The 18,004-nt window shown below is 45.0% G+C and overlaps 1 protein-coding gene across 1 annotated transcript in view; it reads left to right on the forward strand.

The window, feature by feature from the left end:
• The window catches only part of CFAP161 (cilia and flagella associated protein 161), a 97,684-nt gene that overhangs the window by 16,049 nt on the left and 63,631 nt on the right, over positions 1 to 18,004 (forward strand). The window lies entirely within an intron of this gene.

Below are 18,004 nucleotides of genomic sequence, written 5' to 3' on the forward strand. Positions count from 1 at the left end.
TATCTGTTTGTAACTTATCTTGAGCTCAGATTTGGAAAAGGCAGATAATGAAATCTAAAATCCAAAAAATAGATAATATAATGCATTTAAAATACATTAAAATACATTTGAAATCAAATGGTAGGGTTTCTGGGAGATGGATGATAAGAAATGGTAGCAGAAGATTGTTAGTTGCCTTAGAAAAGGGACAACTCATTCCTGCGTGAACCTTTAATAGTGCTTCCAGAAGTTCTTCAGTTTGTTTACTCTCATTTCATTGAATCTCAACATGAATTTGAACAATCCTGATGGCTCATTGTTGAACATATTCCTCTTACATTTCAAGGGAATCGTATGCAATATTTAACCATCAGGGAACAATATTGGGATTTTTGAACTGACTGCACAAAAAAACAACAGGTTTAAACAATGGCATATATTGGAACTCTGTTTGTAAGTAGACAATGTTTAGTCATATTTATTTAATAAAGTTATTCAATATGGCTCCCATTGTTTCTCTTTACATACCCAAGTATCAAGGAACACATTGCCTTCAAAAATTTTTTATTTTTTTGTTACATTTGTACCCCGCGCTTTCCCACTCATGGCAGGCTCAATGCGGCTTACATATACTGGTACTTATTTGTACCTGGGGCAATGGAGGGTTAAGTGACTTGCCCAGAGTCACAAGGAGCTGCCTGTGCCTGAAGTGGGAATCAAACTCAGTTCCTCAGGACCAAAGTTGCTCAGTTCCCCAGGACCAAAGTCCACCACCCTAACCTCTAGGCCACTCCTCCACTCTAACAATCTGCACAATCGTTCACAAAATCATCTACGGCGAAGCCCCTGGATACATGACAGACCTTATTGACCTACCAACTAGAAACACATCCAAATTAACACGAACATACCTAAATCTACACTACCTAAGCTGCAGGGGACTTGGATGCAAATCTACTTACGCATCCAGCTTTTCTTGCATAAGTACAGAACTGTGGAACAAGTTACCAAATGCTTTGACAAAGACGCATGACCACCTACACTTCTGGAAAATACTAAAACCACCCTGTTTAAAAGGGCATACCCCTCCGATCCAACTTAAATGCCTGATCTCGGCTACACAAGAAATTCAAAGAACGTAATGAACGTAACACAACTCTTCTGCTCTATGATCCTGTCAGGTTCTCAGGTTCAGAGCCCGCGGGGCCGGGCTCTGGAGCAAACGTGAGCCCTTGGGCTGCTGCCGAGGAGCGATAGCAGCAGGCAAAACCCACCAACCAACACTGAGTAAGCACACCGGCAGGGACTGCAGGCACTGCCCAGCGAACCGGAACACATGGACTGGAATCCCCCGGACTGGAGGACACAGGACTGGAACACACACCGGACCGGAACACACTGGACTGGAGCACACCAGACTGGAACACACACCGGACCGGAACACACTGGACTGGAGCACACTGGACTGGTCCGCACAGCTTCACCTGTGCTTAGCTACTAAGCCCCCCAGGAGTTGAGCTTCTGGGTTCGAGTAGCCGACAGGACTTACTGGATACCGGGTGACATAGGGACCAGGACTGGAAACAGAAGTGCTCCTAACCCTAAACTAGCAGGAGTGTTCCTAACAGTAAACTGACAAAAGGACTTCCTAAGCCCTATACTAAACAGGAGCTCCTAAGCCCTGCACTAAACAGGAGCTCCTAAGCCCTGCTCAAGAAAGGGACTTCCTAAGCCCTAAACTAACAGAGCAGGGTACTAAATACAAAGCTAACACAGGTGCTACTAAGCACCAAGCTACAAGCAGAGCTTTACACTAATAAGCTAAACACAAAACTAAACCAGCTACCTAAGCACTGCTCTAGCAAGCTAGATACAACTAACAAGGTGCTTCCTAAGCACTACTCTGGCAAGCAACCAGAAGAGCTCCTAGCACTAAAAGGGAAGACAGGGGAGCCACAAGGAGGGAAGCTAACACATAAGCCAAAAGTGATTCTAAATCACCAAACACCAACAGCAAAGACTGCAATGCTCCCAATAGCACAAACCCCAGAAGTACTTCTAACAGCAAACTCTGCAGTGTTCCTAACAACACCAAACCCAGGAGTACTTCTAATAGCAACAGAGCTTCCAAAGCCCTACACATAGCAATGCTTCCAAAACCAAGAGGGAAAAACAGGGGAACCAAGGGAAAAGCAGGAAAGCTAAACACATAGACACCAGTGCACACTGCACTAACACTAACCTGGACCTTAGCAAAAGCAAGCAGGGACCCTAGACACAATGTCAGAAGTGCACACTGCACCACCCTACCTAAAGCAAACACAACTGTTGCAAAGGCCCTGAAGGAAACAAGACCACTTCCTTATCAAGGCCCTCCCTGATGATGTCACACTCCCTAGACCTAGGCAAAAGCACACTGACCCAGAGAGGCCCAACCCACACCAATGCAAAACCGTGAAACACTTGAAGCCAGTACACCCAAAGAGAGTTAGAGCAACTCAGGCAACACACACACAGCTGTAGTGAAGTGAGACAATTAACCCCATGCTGCTGGAAGCTGCCAGCACAGAGAGACAGAGCCAGCTCAGAAAGGAAAGAGAAAAGAAACAGAAGCCAGCTAAGAAGCTGACCCCCAGGAAAGAGGTAAGTTTGAGAGGGGTTCAGACCCCAATCATAACAGATCCCTAATGTGACTTCTGCCACATGGACTTTATCTTGCCACTAATCACACTGTATTTGTTCACACCAGAGTCAGCAAACACCTCTCCGGTACTATGTAAGCCACATTGAGCCTGCAAATAGGTGGGAAAATGTGGGGTACAAATGTAACAAATAAATAATAAATAAAAGTTTATACTTTCAAACACATTATGCTCCAGGATACCGGAAGACTGTAATTTTCATTACACTTTTGGAACACTGATGTATTGACTGGAATACTGGTTTATGTTATGTTATGTAAAGGATTTGTATCCCGTCAAATCAATAATCAGTCAGGTTCAAAGCAGGTAACAATATCGTCAAATCTACAATCTTAAATGAAATCACATATATAATAATTTACAATCAGCACATACAAACTTGGTAAAAGAAAGTGTGTTTCAGCTTCTTTCTAAATTCCATATAAGTCAAAATTAGACAAATGTTCAAAGGTAAAGAATTCCAGATACTAATTGCACCATAACCAAAAGACCTTCCATGGGCAAATTTACTTCATTCCCTTCACTGATGGAAAAGACAAAATTAGTTGACTTGATCAAACCTTACTTTCTTAAATGTCAGCCTAGCAGCAGTGTTTTGAACCAAAGTTTCCCCTTAAGCTTTGCTGAAAATACCAGAATACAAAGAATTGCAGTAGTCCATCGGGGATAGAATGCAACATAATCAAAGAATGGATCATTTTCAAAATCTTCACTTTAGTCCACAAAATTATATATGGCATAGTCCCAGGATACATGATAGACCTCATAGATCTACCAATAAGAAACAGAGTCAGGTCGTCAAGATCATACCTAAACCTAAATTACCCAAATTGCAAAGGACTGAAATACAAAACAACCTATGCATCCGGCTTCTCCTACATAAGCGCACAACTATGGAATGGCCTCCCAAAAGCTGTGAAAACAATACATGACCACTTGAACTTCAGGAAATCACTAAAAACCAACTTCTTAAAAAAGGCCTACCCCAACGATCCTACGTAAACCTCTTCACCCAGAAACACAGCATGCCTAATGTTCATACTGGACACCACACACTCTTCATCCCTTCCGACCCTCCACATATACCTCATTCGATCACTATACAACCTTGTATTTGCTATCAACCGACTGGGCAAATACCTTGACGGTACTATATAAGCCACATTGAGCCTGCAAATAGGTGGGAAAATGTGGGATACAAATGCAATAAATAAATAAGCAGTGTCAAGCAAGATGCAAAGCACTGATAAAGAAGGCTAAAAGAGAATATGAAGAAAAACTTGCCTTGGATACAAACCCTCATAGTAACACCTCTTTCAGGTACAAAAGAAGCAGCAAGCCTGTGAGGGAATCCATGGGACCGTTAGATCATGAAGGGGCAAAAGGGTCACTCAGAGAGGACAAGGCCATAGCGGAGAGTTTGAATGAATTCTTTGCTTCAGTCTTTATGGAAGAAGATGTAAGAAATCTACCTGTACCAGAAATGGTTTTCAAGGGTGACGATGTGGAGGAAGTGAAAAACATCTCAGTGAACCTGGAAGACGTACTGAGCCAAATTGACTAGTTAAAGAGTGATAAATCATCTGAACCAGATTGCATAAACCCCAGGGTACTAAAAGAACTCAAACATGAAACTCCTGATCTGTTAGTGATCTGTAACCTGTCAAAATACAAGCGGATTGTGAAACATTGCAGGATGATCTTAGGAAACTGGAAAAATGGGCATCCAAATGGCAGATGAGATTTATTGTTTCCTCCAGGAATTTGTTCAAACCTTTTGTAAACCCAGCTACACTAACTTCTTTTATTATTTGCTCTGGCATTGAATTCCTAAGCTTAACTATATGATGAGTGAAAATATACTTTCTCCTATTTGGTTTAAATGTGCTTCTATGGAATTTCATGGAGTGACCCCTTAGATCAGTGTTTTCCAAGTCAGTCCTTAAGTATCCCTTTGCCAGTCAGGTTTTCAAGATATCCACAATGAATATGCATGAAAGAGTTTGCATATACCGTAGGTAGTCTATCACGCTTATTTTCGAAAGAGAAGGACGCCCATCTTTCGACACAAATCGGAAGATGGGCGTCCTTCTCGCAAGGTCGTCCAAATCAGCATAATCGAAAGCCGATTTTTTGACACCCTCGACTTCTTTCCATCACGGGGATGACCAAAGTTCACGGGGGTGTGTAGGCAGGGTAGCGAAGGCGGGACTGGGGCGTGATTAGGAGATGGTCGTCCACAGCCGATAATAGAAAAAAGAAGGGCGTCCCTGACGAGCACTTGGCCGACTTTACTTGGTCCATTTTTTTTCACGACCAAGCCTCAAAAAGGTGCCCAAACTGACCAGATGACCACCGGAGGGAATCGGGGATGACCTCCCCTTACTCCCCCAGTGGTCACTAACCCCCTTCTGCCATAAAAAAAACAAGTTTTAAAATACTTTTTTGCCAGCCTCAATGCCATACTCAGGTCCATTGCAGCAGTATACAGGTCTCTGGAGCAGTTGTAGTGGGTGCAGTGTACTTCAGGCAGGCGGACCTGGGGGCTGTTTGGGGGGCTCAGCACCCAAGGTAAGGGAGCTTTGCACCTGGGAGCAATTTCTGAAGTCCACTGCAGTGCCCCCTAGGGTGCCCGGTTGGTGTCCTGGCATGTGAAGGGGACCAGTTCACTACAAATGCTGGCTCCTCCCACAACCAAAGGGCTTGGATTTGGACATTTTTGAGATAGACGACTTTGGTTTCCATTATCGTCGAAAACCGAGGACGACCATCTGAAAAACGACCTAAGGTCGACCATCTCTAAGGTCAACCTAAATGTCAAGATTTGGGCGTCCCTGACCGTATTATCGAAATGAAAGATGGACGTCCATCTTGTTTCGATAATACTTGTTGCCCCTAGGGTTACCATATGGCTCCAGAAAAAGGAGGACGGATTGAGCCAGCCGGGTTTTACTTCTATTGCTTTCAATGGAAAGCAATTGAGCCAGCCAGGTTTTACTTCCATTGCTTTCAAAGCAATGGAAGTAAAACCCGGCTGGCTCAATCCGTCCTCCTTGTTCTGGAGCCATATGGTAACCCTAGTTGCCCCGCCCCTTCGTGGCACTGTCGTTAGAGTTGGGCGCCCTTAGAGATGGTCATCCCTGTTCGAAAATGCCCCTCTATGTAAATCAATTTAGTGCATATTTATTATTGGTATCCTGAAAACCTGACTGGCAAAGGGGTACTCCAGGACGGACTTGGTAATCACTGCCTTAGATAAATACTTGTGGAGAAGATTAGCTTGCAATTCATGCAGGACTGTCTTTACCTGTGGGCAAAAGGGGCAGTTGTCCTGGGCCCTGTATGATAGAGGGAGTATGGATCTTGGACCAGTGGTTAGATGTGTTTTTTCCACAGATATCATTTACATGCCTACCATATATCCTTTGGGTGTTATTAACTGTATCTCACACAAAACCTTGGTACAGATCTGTACCTGCTATTGAACAGATGGCTGGAACTCCTTGTGGATGTGCAGACTGGCAGGGTGTTGATGTGCATGCCACTATACAGACATATCCTGCCATAATCCTATTTCTCTTCCTGCACACTAGGGGGCCGATATTCAGACTTTGGGAGGGAGCCCAGCTAACTTGCGGTCAGCCCAGATATTCAATGCTGGGCCATTTCTATCCATCTATCCATCCTGTACCAACTAGCCAATCTATGGAACCAACTCCCCCAGTCCCTCAGATCATGCTCAGAGTACCTGCAATTCAGCTCCTAGAAACCTTATTCTGTAAAGCAGGTCTCTCTAACACCTAATCACATGACTACCACAAGGACTCTCTCTGAAAATCTGACCCGTGTCATTAGTTGCTCTCTCTCCCTCTAATCCTGGACTGATTAGTCCAGCTCTTCACCAATTGTGATCCATCCTTGAACTATAGAGGTATAGGCAGAGTACAAGAACTGGAAGAATAATAATAATATGTGGTTTATTTTTGGCCGGTTTAAACATAACCGGCTAAGTTAATTTTCAGAGATAGCCAGTTATGTTTAAACCGGCCAAAGATTCCAGCTATTTATGCAGCCCAATGTGGCTGCTTACAATAGCTGGCTATATGGTGAATATTTGGGGATAACCATGTATATTGCACGATACAGCCAGTTATCCCCCGCTGAATATAACTGTATAGCCAGTTAATTATTATTATTATTATTATTAACATTTGTATAGTGCTACCAGACACAGAGAGACAGTCCCTGCTCGATAGAGCTTACAATCTGAAAATCAAAGTCTGGACTCTCCCAAGAAAGGGTGGAATCACTTTTGGCCTCAGCACGTTTGTTTGGCGGGTCTGGTCCCGACAATACTGTGGATTGGGATGAAATTCGTAAAATTAATAAAGCATTGATTAGATCAGAATTGCATTCGGCAGCACTGGTAGAGAGAGTACTGCCATTTACAATGGATTCCCAGGGGCTTGAGGATCTATAAAGAACCTCGTTTTATGGGCAATCAGGATTATGTTTCTAATTGGAATAGAGTGATTTCCCAATGTTCGCTGGATCTCATGTTGATCACTGTAGATGCTTTACAGCTTATTATTAATGAACAGAAGAATGAGTTGGAGAATAAACTAGATGCTTTACGACAATTTGAAAACAGAGAAGTGTTTGATAAAGCATACGGTGATCACATGAAAGCCATGGATATATATAGGACAGAACAACGTGCTATTAAGATAAGTAAGTTTAAGCGAGATGAACTTGATTACACTAAAGGGTTCGTATACCCATGGATGAATAAGAACAAGCGGTTTAATAAAACAAGAGGTAGAAAAGGTAAGAGGGTGGAGTTTAAACTCTCCTCGTCTAGTGATTCATCAGGAGATGGTGGTATAGTGACTCAAGCCCCTGAGCATCCCTCAGATCTACCGGAAGGTCGGGGCCAGACCCATTCTGCACTATCCGAGTCTTTTTTTACGACTCCCTTCGATGGTGCCACAACAGGGGGGACAACAGGACGACATGAGGTTAACACGCTCCAAACGACAGGGGAAGGTGCGTCATTAGGAGTATGGGGGGTATTGAGATTGGGCTTGTCATTTGTGCCCTATTGTTCATATGATGCATTTGAAACACGTTGCAGTTTATATATGTTTTTTCGCCTCCTGAGATTAAAAGTGTTCTTTCAGCATCATCAACAATCGAGCCCCGAGACTGATTTTCCCCTGCAGGGCAGGATACAGTCTACGTGGGTCCCAGGGGGTGTCCCGGATGCCTCCATTGTGGCTTTTGAAAGACTAGTTATGAGAGAGCTTTGTCTTCAGGAGGCAAAAAACACTGGTAGGAAAAGTGGGTTTAATTTGAATAGAGATCAAAGGAAAGCTTTTGCAGATTTACTTGCAGATACCTCCCTTGTCATCAAGCGGGCTGACAAGGGAGGTGCAGTTGTAGTTCAGGATAAATCTCTGTATCTCCAGGAAGCACATAGTCAATTGTCAAATTTAGTTCATTTGACAACTGTTGCCTGCTGACCCTACCCCACAAATTAAAAAGAAAGTTTTGTCTTTGCTGACGGAGGCTGTTGCAGCTGGTACCATCACACACAGGGAATTCAAATACCTATAGCGGGAGCACCCTCGTGTCCCTCACATTTATTTCCTCCCGAAGATTCACAAATCGCTGACTAGTCCGCCTGACCGGCCGATTGTGTCTGGTTGTGGCTCCGTGCTGGAGCCACTTTCTGAGTATGTGGACCACTATATTAAACCAAATGTAGAACAAGCACAATCTTATGTAAGGGACACGGCTCACTTGCTGGAAGTTCTTGATCAGATTAACATCCCTACTACTAAATCAGTACTTTTAGCCACCTTAGATGTAGTGGCTTTATACACGAATATTCCTCAGATTGATGCGTTGGGGATTATAGCTAAATATTTATCCCCGCTACGTTTGTCATTGGAGAAAATCCGATTGTTAAATCATTTGAGTGAGCTTGTCATCAATAATAACTATTTCATTTTTGAAGATACATATTACCATCAGATCAAAGGAGTAGCCATGGGTGCTACAGTTGCTCCATCTGTAGCTTGCCTTTATATGACCAACTTTGAAAATGAGCATGTATATACTGCTCCTTTGATAGGCAAGGCTCTGGTATGGAAGCGTTATATTGACGACATCCTCATTGTCTGGGATGGAACTGAGGAAGAACTTCAGCAATTTGTGTCGTTTCTCAATAGTGCTAATGCACATATGAGTTTTACAGCTACCTGGCATCCATCTGTTATCAGTTTCCTTGATGTAACTATCACCTTACAGGAAGGAAAATTATGTACTTCGATTTATAGGAAGGAGACTGATAGTAATATGGTGCTCCATTACTCAAGTTTTCATCCCAGACATTTACGGGATAACATTCCTTCTGGTCAGTTTTTGCGATTAAAAAGATTTCAAAATACAGGCAGCAGTCATGTGTCAGCGCTTTTATCAGCGTGGGTATCCTGATAAGGTCATCCGGAAGGCTTATAAAAGGGCCTTTAATGCGGAACACCAGTGATTGCTGCAATCGAAGGATCAAGATAATTTACATCCTCTGGTCTGTGTACTTCCTTTTTCGAATATGTCTAGTATTATCCGGCAATTAATATGTAAACATTGGCATGTTCTTCAAGTACATGCACCCCTGGTAGATTGCCCCTGTTTCGCCTATAAGAGAGGGCGTAATTTAGGTGAGATTTTATCCGGGCGGAGTCCGGATTGGCATGAACAACCGGGACACTTCAAATGCGGGTCCTGCATATATTGTCAGCATGCTTATGAGGGTAACATGATTAGTGTACCCAATAATAGCCATCGTAATTTTTACATGCATAGCAGGACTGCGTATGCTTTGTAGCGCTATAGAAATGCTAAATAGTAGTAGTAGTAGTAGTAGATTGCAACTCAGTTGGAGTTGTGTACTGCATATGGTGCCCATGTGGACTTTTTTATATAGGGCACACGAAGAGGAAGATCAAAACACGTATCGGGGAACATATCAGTAATATCCGTACCTGTAGGAAGGAAGCTCCTCTGTCTGAGCATTGGAGCAAGTTTCATCATCAGATTACTGACTTGAAATATACTGTGATCCTACAAATTAATTTGCAGAGGGGAGGAAATTTGAGTGACATTTTGACTAAAAAGGAACAACGATTTATCTACATGTGGGACACTGTTTACCCTCGGGGTTTAAACAGAGAAGTTGAATGGCTATGAAGTGTGCCAATGTGGGTTTGGCTTCCTTGTGTGTGATGGCCCCTTTAAATATGTGCGTTTCTAGCTGCTCTGAGGCCCTTCCTTTCTCTCGTTCTCTCTGGCTATACGGGAACCAATAGGTGGGTTCCTCTGGGTATTTGAACAGAGCAAGGCGTTGTGTAGCTGTCTGCTCTGGAGAGTTGGGAGTTTTCCAGATATTTACCCGCTCAGGGATAGTGCCCGATATTGATGTTGACAGTGGAAACTTTGATGTAAGTATTTTGATTCGAGTTAGGAAAGTGGAGTGTGTGTATATATATTGAATTATATTCTAGTACATGGTGAAAAAATTGTTTGGATTATTGATGAACATTCATGTTTACAGTTCCCTTTCTGAGGAAGATATTCGAAACTCAGTTAGAGTTAAAGGGAAAAATGATTGAGATGGCGTGAGATTGAAGAGCACGAATGATTTTTTGATGAGATTTTAAGTCACCTGCACGAGCATGCTGGGTTCCTAAGGGAAGTGACCTTTTTTTATATATATACTTTTTCTCACTGATTATGTGTCACTCTATCAGTGATGTTGGTGTTAGTGGTATGTGAAAATATAGTAGTCATAGCAAATTGTATGTGCATTATAAGTGGGTACTATTTAGAATTTAGAATTAAAGTATGTCTGCATTTATTAGTACCTGAGGTACGATAAGAACTACTGTGCACAAGTTAAGACATATATAGCTGATTTAAGTGTGATCTGTACCACAGGGGTTTGAAACATCAGTAATTGAAAGTTGCATTATAACTAGTAGATGCAGGTGTGTGCGCATACACTCTAAGGAGGTGGAACATAAATTGTGCTATGATGGTTCCATCTAAACACTACCACATGCTTTCCTTAGGGACTCTATGGGTGTAATGGATATGGACTGAGCACAATTTAAAAATTTAAAACTTTAAATTTTCTAACATTGTTATATTGGTTGCTTTATGCATAGATGGTTGGTCTGATTTATCCTAAGTAATTTTATTTAGTGTTAATCTGAAAATACAGACAGACAAGACAATTAAGGGCGAGGAAAGTACTGGGTGAGAAGGAACAAGGATAGGGGAATTGAGTAGTGGTTAGGAGCCAAAAGCAGTGGTGAAAAGGTGGGTTTTCAGCATAGATTTGAAAACAGGTAGAGACAGTTAAGTGCCATTTAACTGGCCAGGTGCCTGTTAAATGGTTTTGAATATTGGGGGATAGGACTCCTGTGGTAGCAAAGAACAATGGAGCGAGTGAGTGTTTCCTATTGCAGAAATCTAAACTTTGTGGTAGAGATTAGATACAGGGAGTCAGAGTGGGAAGTTGGGTAAGAGAGCTAAGGTTGGGGAGAATTGGAGAAGAAGCTAAACCAGCATCGACACATCGAGCTCAAAGTACTGGACTTCAAACAAGCAGATTTTAATCAAATGAGGCAGTACCTGAAGAATTAGTTGGAAGAGTGGAAGGAGATTAGGGAAGTAACGTGGTGGGGCATAATCTAACATCGTCAGCGAAATAGATCGCCGGCGATCTATTTTGGCGGCGGTGCTACAGCTGGCCGGAACCGTATTATCGAAAAAGATGGCTGGCCATCTTTTTTTTTTAATAATATGGTTTAACCCAGCCAAATGCCAGAGTTCGCCGGGTTTGAGATGCCCGGTTTTGTTTTACAGTGATATTGGAAAAAAATGCCGGCGATCTCAAACCCGGCGACATCCGAGGCATTTGGTCGAGGGAGGAGCCAGCATTTGTAGTGCACTGGTCCCCCTCACATGCCAGGACAACAACTGGGCACCCTAGGGGTCAGTGTGGTGGACTTCAGAAAAAGCTCCCACATGCACAGCTCCCTTACTTTGGGTGCTGAGCCCCCCAACTCCCCCCCTCCAAAACCCACTACCCACAAATGTAGAACACTACCGTAGCTCTTAGGGGTGAAGGGGGCAACTACATGTGGGTACAGTGGGTTTTGGAGGGCTCCCATTTACCAGCGAAAGTGTTACAGGTAGGGGGGGAATGGGCCTGGGTCCGCCTGCCTTAAGTGCACTGCGGTACCCACTAAAAGTGCTCCAGGGACCTGCATACACTCAGGCCTCTAGGACTTGTTGCTGCTGTATAACCTTGGCACACCAGTTGACACCGGAAGACTAATCTCTTTGAAAAAGTCCTTTATTGGAATAAGCACGTTTACTCACAGTTAACTGCAGATCAGAGGTTGTGCCCCACTGGCAGAGTCTCCCTGGTACTGAGATGAGCAGTAGGTCAGAGCTGGCACAATGGTGTACAATGCCCTCTTTCAGCAACATTCAAGGTAATAACTAAGTTCTCTAACGTGGGTAACACATGAAAGGGATCTAAAAGTGGCTTACAAAAATGGCCACTACCTCATGGACTACCGGAAACAAAACTGGACACACTCTGACCCAGTTAGCAGGGGGAAAAGCACCATTGGAGTACAGCCCAGTACCCTACACCCACCACAATGCATTGCTGATGTGACTCTGCAGTGCACCTAACAGAAAAGGTGTCACACTCACCCGAGAGCCACATCACAACCAGGGAATGGCTGTCAAAGGATAGAACACATTCTGCTGTCGTGGAGATGGGTACGGCATTTGAGGCTGGCATAGAGGCTGGCAAAATATGTTTTATTTTTATTTTTTTAGTGTGGGAGGGGGTTGGTGACCACTGGGGGAGTCAGGGGAGGTCATCCCCGATTCCTTCCGGTGGTCATCTGGTCAGTTGGGGCACCTTTTTGAGGCTTGGTCATGAAAATAAAAGGACCAAGTAAACCCGGCAAAATGCTGCTTAACGCCGCTTTTTTTTTCCCATTATCGGCGAAAGCCGGCCATCTGGTAGCCACGCCCATGCCCGCCCATGTCCCGCTGTTGCTACGCTGCCGACACGCCCCCTTGAACTTTCGCCGGCGAGGTGACGGGAAAGTGGCGATGCTTTCAAAAAAGCCGCTTTCGATTATACTGATTTGGCCGCTTGTGAGAGATTGCCGGCCATCTCCCGATTTATGTCGGGAAATGGCCGGCGATCACTTTCGAAAATGAGCTGGATAGTAACATAGTAGATGACGGCAGAAAAAGACCTGCACGGTCCATCCAGTCTGCCCAACAAGATAAACTCATATGTGCTACTTTTTGTGTATACCTTACCTTGATTTGTATCTGTCATTTTCAGGGCACAGACCGTATAATCTGCCCAGCACTATCCCTGCCTCCCAACCACTGGCTCTGGCACAGACCATATAAGTCTGCCCAGCACTATCCCCGCCTCCCAGCCACCAGCCCCGCCTCCCACCACCGGCTCTGCCACCCAATCTCGGCTAAGCTTCTGAGGATCCATTCCCTCGGAACAGGATTCCTTTATGTTTATCCCATGCATGTTTGAATTCCATTACCGTTTTCCTCTCCACCACCTCCCGTGGGAGAGCATTTCAAGCATCCACCACTCTCTCCTTGAAAAAATACTTCCTGACATTTTTCCTTAGTCTGCCCCCCTTGAATCTCATATCATGCCCTCTAGTTCTACCGCCTTCCCATCTCTGGCAGGGGCGTAGCCACGGGCGGGCCCGGGCCCACCCAGTTTGGGGTCAGGCCCGTCCAGCAGCAGACAGCAGTGTTCCTGACAGCGATTCCGGTCGCAGGCTCGGCTCGCAGTCGCAGCGATTCCCACATGCTGCCTGCCAGCTGCCACTCAAGTTCAACAATCTCCTTGCAGCTACTAAAGCGCTAACCCGGAAGAGGAGAGACTTCTGGGTTAGCGCTTAGTAGCTGCAAGGAGATTGTTGAACTTGAGCGGCAGCCGGCAGGCAGCGTGTGGGAATCGCTGCGACTGCAAGCAGAGCCTGCGAACTGAATCGCTGTCAGGAACACTGCTGCTGGGTGGGCCTGCAAGGAGGGTGAGGGAAGACGGGGGACAGCAGCTGCACGGGGGAACGGAAGATGGAAAGATGTGTGTGAGAAAGAGAGGTGATTGGCAACAAGGGTTGTAAGTAGATCTGAAACAGATCAGAACTCGTGTGTGTGTGTGTGTGTGTGTGTGTGAGAGAGAGAGAAGGCATACAGGATTGGGAGGTGAAGATGAGAAATGGGGAGAGAATATGGGGAAAAGGATAGAGGGATAGGGATACCAAGGGAGCCAGGAGAAGCAAGGGATGAATTACCTCCTTTAACAAGCCTGCTCTTTTAGTTTCCTTGTGATTACAGTTCTCTCCTACTGTAATCCCAGTATTTCTCCTCTTTATCACCCCCTTCCCTGTTCCTTTTTTTTTTTAGTTACATTTGTACCCCGTGCTTTCCCACTCATGGCAGGCTCAATGCGGCTTACATATACAGGTACTTATTTTGTACCTGGGGCAATGGAGGGTTAAGTGACTTGCCCAGAGTCACAAGGAGCTGTGCCTGAAGTGGGAATTGAACTCAGTTCCTCAGTTCCCCAGGACCAGAGTCCACCACCCTAACCACTAGGCCACCTTTCCTCCCCCTACTTCAGTCTGCTCTTTACCTCTCCCTTTATTGCTCCACTTCTTTCTCTCTCCTCCTAACTCTTGCCCTTATCTTTTCTCCCTGTGTTTACTCATATTCACTCCTCTCTTCTCGCCTCCTTACCTCTCTTCCCGCTACTGAGATCCTTATTGATCATCTGCTTCCATCCCTGAAATCCCTTCTCCTCCCTTATGTATACCTAAGATCCTTCAACCGGAAATCCAGCAATGAACATGCACAGGGGGGAGGGAAGATGGAAAGATGAGGCATGGTGGGTGGGGGAGATGCTGCACAGGGAAGAAGGGAGAGATGCAGCAAAGGGGTGGAGAGGTGAGGAAGGGAGACATGCTGCATAGAGAGGGGATAGGTGGTGAGAGGGGGAAAATGGTGGGTATAGGGGTGGAGAGGAGGGAGAAATGGTGGGCATAGGGGTGGAGGGAAGGGAGAGACATAATGATAGAGGGGAGGAAGGGAGAGATGCTGCATGGGAAAGGGAGAGAGATGTTGGACCAGAACACAAGGGAAAGGGAGAGAGAAATGTTGGACATGATGGTAGAGGGGAGGAAGGTAGAGATGCTGTATGGGAAGGGGAGAGAGATGTTGGACCCAGAACACAAAGGAGAGGGAGAGAGAGATGGTGGACAGTGGGAATGAGAGGGGAAGATAGACATGGGGGTGGATGAGAGGGAGGGAGAGGTACACAGTAGGTGGTGAGGGGGGGAATGGGCCATGGGGGAGAGGACAGGAATGAAGAGAGAAGGGGCAGGAAAATATAAGGCTACCAGGGTGGGGTGGGGAGGCGATCAGATGTGGGTTAGAAGGGTGGAGGGAGGAAGACGATGGGAATGATGGAACCCTGTGGGAGAGGCCAAGGGAGGGAGGAGGGGGTGGCAAGGAAATGAATGAGAGTGATTACAGAGGGTAGAAATATGGTAATGGGGAGTAGATTAAAGATAAAAGAGAAAGTAGGGATGGGGAGGAGTAAGATGGGGAATGGGAGAGCTAGTGGGTGAAAGAAGAAGATGGAAATTTGATAGGTAGTTGAAAAGTAAAAAGGAGACGAAGAAGGGTGAGAGAGAGGCAGAAAAGAGCTAAAAAGGAATGATCAATATGTCAGAGGCAGGAATAATGAGGGAACAGATAAGAGAGAGGAGAAAAGATAAATGGACTGCAGCCGCTTGAAGAAGAATTAGCAGACGACAGGAAAGCAGAAAAGAGAAATCGGAAGCAGCAAGATGGAAAAATAAAATGTCCAGACAAGAAAGGTAGAAACAAAGCATTTTATTTTGAATGTTTTAAATGGAATATGTTAGCTTTTGGAAATGTTCCTTTACTGCAGAAACCCAGGCTAAAGTATCGGCCTGCTTAGCCGACATTGCGACCTGGATGTCCAACCGCCACTTGAAACTGAACATGGCCAAGACCGAGCTTATTGTCTTCCCTCCCAAACCCACTTCTCCTCTCCCTCCACTCTCTACCTCTGTCGATAACACCCCCATTGTCCCCGTCTCATTTGCCCGCAACCTCGGGGTCATCTTTGACTCCTCCCTCTCTTTCTCTGCGCATATCCAGCAGATAGCCAAGACCTGTCGCTTCTTCCTCTATAACATCAGCAAAATTCGCCCCTTCCTGTCTGAGCACACCACCCGAACTCTCATCCATTCTCTCATTACCTCTCGCCTTGACTACTGCAACCTACTCCTCACTGGCCTCCCACTTTGCCATCTATCCCCCCTTCAGTCCGTTCAAAACTCTGCTGCACGTCTTATCTTCCGCCTGAACCGGTACACTCATATCACTCCTCTCCTCAAGTCACTTCACTGGCTTCCGATCAGGTACTGCATACAGTTTAAGCTTCTCCTTTTAACCTACAAATGTACTCGATCTACAGCCCCTCCCTACCTCTCTACCCTCATCTCCCCTTACATTCCTACCCGTAACCTCCGTTCTCAAGATAAATCCCTCCTGTCAGTACCCTTCTCCACCACCGCCAACTCTACTACTACTACTACTTAACATTTCTAAAGCGCTACTAGGGTTACGCAGCGCTGTACAATTTAACATAGAAGGACAGTCCCTCCTCAAAGAGCTTACAATCTAAAGGACACGTGAACAGTCAGTCTGATAGGGGCAGTCAAATTGGGGCAGTCTGGATTTCCTGAAAGAGTTAGGTGCCGAACGCAGCATTGAAGAGGTGGGCTTTAAGCAAAGACTTGAAGATGAGCAGGGAGGGGGCTTGGCGTAAGGGCTCGGGAAGGTTGTTCCAAGCATAGGGTGAGGCGAGGCAGAATGAGCGGAGCCTGGAGTTGGCGGTGGTGGAGAAGGGTAATGAGAGGAGGGATTTGTCCTGTGAACAGAGGTTTCGGGTGGGAACTTAAGGGGAGATGAGGGTAGAGAGGTAGTGAGGGGCAGCAGACTGAGTGCTTTTGTAGGTAAGAAGGAGAAGCTTGAACTGAATGCGTATCTGATTGGAAGCCAGTGAAGTGACCTGAGGAGAGGGGTGATATGAGTATATCGGTTCTGGCGGAATATAAGACGTGCAGCAGTGTTCTGAACAGATTGAAGGGGTGGCTAAGTGGGAGGCTGGTGAGGAGTAAGTTGCAATAGTCAAGGCGAGAGGTAATGAGAACGTGGACGAGAGTTCGGGTGGTGTGTTCAGAGTTTTTATCTATCTATTTACATTAAACTAGAATTAGGTTGAAATTTGGGAGCATTTAAAATCTTTTTTTTTCTGTGCCTACATCAAAAGAAAAAGTTGGCATTTGGGAACTTGCTCCTTTTATGAGTACATAAGTAAGGGTCCATGGAGCCCAGCATCCTGTCCACGACAGCGGCCAATCCAGGCCAAGGGCAACTGGCAAGCTTCCCAAACGTACAAACATTCTATACATGTTATTCCTGGAACTGTGGATTTTTCCCAAGTCCATTTAGTAGCGGTTTATGGACTTGGCCTTTAGGAAACCGTCTAACCCCTTTTTAAACTCTGCCAAGCTAACCGCCTTCACCACTTTCTCCGGCAACGAATTTCAGAGTTTAATTACGCATTGGGTGAAGAAACATTTTCTCCGATTTGTTTTAAATGTACTACACTGTAGTTTCATCGCATGCCCCCTAGTCCTAGTATTTTTGGAAAGCGTGAACAGACGCTTCACATCCACCTGTTCCACTCCACTCAATATTTTATATACCTCTATCATGTCTCCCCTCAGCCGTCTCTTCTCCAAGCTGAAAAGCCCTAGCCTCCTTAGTCTTTCTTCATAGGGAAGTCGTCCCATCCCTGCTATCATTTTAGTGGCCCTTGCAGTGATATATTATAAGTTTAACCCAAATTGCTGATACTTGCTCCTGAGGTACACTACTATATCATATATTATATATATACTAGGAAAAAAGGCCCATTTCTGAAACCAATGAAATGGGCACTAGCAAGGTATTTGGTTTCTGCAATTATTGTTTTGTAATTATTTGTTTTGTTGGTTGTTATGTAATTGTATTGGTAAGATTTATCGAAAGAGACTGATTCCGTGTGTGTGTGAAAGAGAGAGAGGGTTGTGTGTTCTGGGAGGTTGGGG

This window comes from Microcaecilia unicolor, chromosome 1 (genome assembly GCF_901765095.1).
Source record: "Microcaecilia unicolor chromosome 1, aMicUni1.1, whole genome shotgun sequence".
NCBI lineage: Eukaryota > Metazoa > Chordata > Amphibia > Gymnophiona > Siphonopidae > Microcaecilia > Microcaecilia unicolor.